General features: G+C 37.9%; 1 protein-coding gene across 1 annotated transcript in view; it reads right to left on the bottom strand.

Moving 5' to 3' along the window:
- LOC107553847 (lysoplasmalogenase-like protein TMEM86A) overlaps nucleotides 1-4,971 on the bottom strand; it is a 15,585-nt gene that overhangs the window by 9,746 nt on the left and 868 nt on the right. The window lies entirely within an intron of this gene.

Here is a 4,971-nt window from a genome sequence, read left to right as displayed (position 1 = left end):
ACAGAAAATGTTACGAAACTGCCTGGAAGAGGACGTGTGTCTATAGCGTCCTAATGTTTGAGTTTGAGGCTAAAGACTCTCCAAAGACCACAGCTGGAGAATTGCAGAAAATAGTTGAGTCTCGGAGTCAGAAAACCTTTAAAAAATGATCAAACAGCACCTACATCACCACATGTTGTTTGGGAGGATTTCAAGAAAAAAAAATCAAGAAAAGAAAATGCTCTCATCCAAAAACAAACTCCAGCATATTCAGTTATCAGACACGACTGGAACTTTAAATGGGACTGGCTTCTATGGTCAGAAAAAAAATAGCTTTTTAGCAACAAACACTCAAGATGGGTTTGGTGAACACAGGGATAAAAAGTACCCCATGTGTACAATTAAATATACTGCTGTATTTTTAATGTTGTGGGCCTATATTCCTGCTGGACGTCCTGGACATCTTGTTTAGACACATGGCATCTTTGATTCTATCAAATACCAACAGATAAAAAATCTAAAAGTGACTGACTCTGTTAGAAATCTTATAATGGGCCATGTTTGGATCTTCCAAACGGACAATAATCCAAAAACAAACCTTAAAAACAACACAAAAATGGGTCACTGAGCACAAAACCAAGCTTCTGCTATGGCCATTCCAGTCCTCTGACCTGAAGCCTATAGAAAATGAGTGTGGTGAACTGAAGAGAAGCACCATCATGGAGCTGGGAATCTGAAGGGTCTGGAAAGATTCTGGAGGAAGGAATGGTCTCTGATCTCTTGTCAGGTGTGCTCTAACCTCATCAGGCATTATAGGAGAAAATTTAGAGCTGTTAAACTGGCAAATGGAGGTTTCAAAATGTATTGAATAAAAGGGTGCCGTTAACTGTGTCCAATGTGTATTAGAAAAAAAAACATTTCATAATATTTCCCCCCCATTTAAAATTCTTATTCTCCAATGAAAGGTTAGATTTTTGTGATTTTTTTTAAATAAAAGATCAAAAGGATGAATGCAGATTTATTTTCACAGACTTCTTTGATCATATTTACCAAGGGTGCCAACAATTCTGGCCACGTGAGTGTGTGTATGTATGTATGTATATATATTATATATATACAGTGGGGCAAATAAGTATTTGATACACTGCCGATTTTTCAAGTTTTCCCACTTACAAAGAATGGAGAGATCTGTAATTTTCATCATAGGTACACATCAACTGTGAGAGACCGAATAAAAAAAAAATCCAGAAAATCACATTGTATGATTTTTTAAATAATTAATTTCCATTTTATTGCATGAAATAAGTATTTGATACAATAGAAAAATAGAACTTAATATTTGGTACAGAAACCTTTGTTTACAATTACAGAGGTCAGACGCTTCCTGTAGTTCTTGACCAGGTTTGCACACACTGCAGCAGGGATTTTGGCCCACTCCTCCATACAGGTGTTCTCCAGATCTTTCAGGTTTTGGGGCTGTCGCTGGGCAACACGGAGTTTCAGCTCCCTCCATAGATTTTCTATTGGGTTCAGGTCTGGAGACTGGCTAGGCCACTCCAGGACCTTTATATATATATATAACAATAGAAGATTTAACATCAAAATTTTGCATATAATGTAAAAATTTATGTTTTTAATGTAACCTTCTCCCTTTAAATACTTTGACAGTTCAAGAACAATTTATGAAATTTAATATTATTTATTTGAAAGAATTAAAAGAGAAGTTTCATGTTTATCACTGTATTGTTCAACTGGTCAAGGTTAAAATGGGAATTAGAAAGTAATTAGTAATAATAAGTAATGCAATACGTTTTAGAGAGAGTATTTAGTACAGCAATCTAATTACACTATTGTACATATTATTTACATTACTTCTGGATTATTGTGATGTTTTTATCAGCTGTTTGGACTCTCATTCTGACGGCACCCATTCACTGCAGAGGATCCATTGGTGAGCCAGTGATGAAATGCTAAATTTCTCCAAATCTGTTCCCATGAAGACATATATATATATATATATATACACACACAGTGGATATCAAAATGAGATAATCTATAAATATTTTTTAATTTTTCTAAAAAATACTTAAATTAGATATTTAAAAAAGAAACACTGATCAAGATTAGAGAACAATTACAGATACCTCAGCTAATTTCCTTAATTATGTGATAATTGGCAGCATTCCTCTAATTTTCACTGAGTTTGCAAGATGGTGGGCCGCTAAAGTGACTGAGACCCTGGGACAGGAGGCGGCCCAGATGAAAGCCAAAGGGATGATGTTTTCAGTCACTGCACGAGAAGCTGGTCGTTCCAAATCTAGAATAGATTTCTAGAATATTGTAGCTTTACAATGACACTAATTCATTCAAGTCCCCCAAAAAGGCTGGTCATCCACGTAAGACAAATACACGAGAAGACAGGATAATGCAGAGACTCTCAATGGGGAATTGGTTCAACACTGCAGCTGGAATTGCTCGCCAGTTCAGCAATGAACAGGGTAAGGGCACATTTAGGAGAAGTGAGACTGAAAGCACACTCTGCAGTGACCAAGTGACCTTTCATCAACAGAAAGAATCAAAAGGATAGGCTCACCTTTGCTGAGGAGCATGTTGTGTGGAGAGAGAAGAACTGGTCCAAAGTTCACTTTAGTGATGAGAGCAAGTTTAATTGGTTTGGGTCCGATGGGAATTCAATGAAAGGTGGAGGAGGAAGTATTATGGTTTGGGGGATGTTTTCTGCAGCAGGAGTTGGGCCTCTTATACAGATACATGGCAAAGTGAATGCAAATGTTTATCAAAACCTCCTTCAGCAACATGCGGTACTACCATCCCTGCAAGCATCTCCCAATCAGCCGGCAATTTTCATGCAAAACAATGCAAAATGGGTAAAGCAGTTCCTTGAAGCTAAGAACATTGAAATGAAATAATGAAATGGCCAGCCCAGAGATCTAATCCCAACTGAAAATCTCTGGAAGATCCTTGGTAACGAAGTATTGCTAAGAAACCCACTACAGTCACCAAACTATGGAAGAGACAAGGAAGAAGAGTGGACCAAGATCACAGCAGCGCAGTCTGAGAAACTACTGATGTCCTGCGGCCGCAGATGTGCTGAAGTCATTCAAAGCAAGGGCCTCTACAGTTCCTAATCATTTCTGACAGCTGTAACCCTCCAAAGTTGTAGTTTTAATCTTCTTTCATGCTACAGTGGTTACTGTTCTCTAATTCTGATTGCTGTGTTTTCCACAAAAGAAAGTCTTTTGTTGAAATGCCTTGGTTATTTTGTCAAACATGTTAGTATAACCTACAGCTAATATTCCTTCAAATTTGAAGTTATGAAGATTAAGATGAAATGCTAAATTTCTCCAAATCTGTTCCCATGAAGACATATATATATATATATATATACACACACAGTGGATATCAAAATGAGATAATCTATAAATATTTTTTAATTTTTCTAAAAAATACTTAAATTAGATATTTAAAAAAGAAACACTGATCAAGATTAGAGAACAATTACAGATACCTCAGCTAATTTCCTTAATTATGTGATAATTGGCAGCATTCCTCTAATTTTCACTGAGTTTGCAAGATGGTGGGCCGCTAAAGTGACTGAGACCCTGGGACAGGAGGCGGCCCAGATGAAAGCCAAAGGGATGATGTTTTCAGTCACTGCACGAGAAGCTGGTCGTTCCAAATCTAGAATAGATTTCTAGAATATTGTAGCTTTACAATGACACTAATTCATTCAAGTCCCCCAAAAAGGCTGGTCATCCACGTAAGACAAATACACGAGAAGACAGGATAATGCAGAGACTCTCAATGGGGAATTGGTTCAACACTGCAGCTGGAATTGCTCGCCAGTTCAGCAATGAACAGGGTAAGGGCACATTTAGGAGAAGTGAGACTGAAAGCACACTCTGCAGTGACCAAGTGACCTTTCATCAACAGAAAGAATCAAAAGGATAGGCTCACCTTTGCTGAGGAGCATGTTGTGTGGAGAGAGAAGAACTGGTCCAAAGTTCACTTTAGTGATGAGAGCAAGTTTAATTGGTTTGGGTCCGATGGGAATTCAATGAAAGGTGGAGGAGGAAGTATTATGGTTTGGGGGATGTTTTCTGCAGCAGGAGTTGGGCCTCTTATACAGATACATGGCAAAGTGAATGCAAATGTTTATCAAAACCTCCTTCAGCAACATGCGGTACTACCATCCCTGCAAGCATCTCCCAATCAGCCGGCAATTTTCATGCAAAACAATGCAAAATGGGTAAAGCAGTTCCTTGAAGCTAAGAACATTGAAATGAAATAATGAAATGGCCAGCCCAGAGATCTAATCCCAACTGAAAATCTCTGGAAGATCCTTGGTAACGAAGTATTGCTAAGAAACCCACTACAGTCACCAAACTATGGAAGAGACAAGGAAGAAGAGTGGACCAAGATCACAGCAGCGCAGTCTGAGAAACTACTGATGTCCTGCGGCCGCAGATGTGCTGAAGTCATTCAAAGCAAGGGCCTCTACAGTTCCTAATCATTTCTGACAGCTGTAACCCTCCAAAGTTGTAGTTTTAATCTTCTTTCATGCTACAGTGGTTACTGTTCTCTAATTCTGATCGCTGTGTTTTCCACAAAAGAAAGTCTTTTGTTGAAATGCCTTGGTTATTTTGTCAAACATGTTAGTATAACCTACAGCTAATATTCCTTCAAATTTGAAGTTATGAAGATTAACAATATTTAGAAAAAGTCAAGTATCTCCACATGTGTGTGTGTATATATATATATATGAAGAGAGGTGTTGAAAACAGTGGACATTTTAAACAAAATGGTTCACTGAAACAGTGTAATCTAGATTATGTCAGCTAAACTAAAGTCATGTCAAGAGAAACTGCATGAACTGGGACGGCTCTTTGCCAGTCATAATGCATGCATCTGTTTGACAGAGGAATAAAGGTTTTTCAGGAGAGTTTCCATTGAATAAAGCCCTTTGAAAGCAGA

Source organism: Sinocyclocheilus grahami, unplaced genomic scaffold, assembly GCF_001515645.1.
Source record: "Sinocyclocheilus grahami isolate Dianchi unplaced genomic scaffold, SAMN03320097.WGS_v1.1 scaffold483.1, whole genome shotgun sequence".
Taxonomy (NCBI): domain Eukaryota; kingdom Metazoa; phylum Chordata; class Actinopteri; order Cypriniformes; family Cyprinidae; genus Sinocyclocheilus; species Sinocyclocheilus grahami.
Note: the sequence above shows the minus strand (reverse complement) of the source record. Positions and strands in the feature narration are given on the sequence as shown.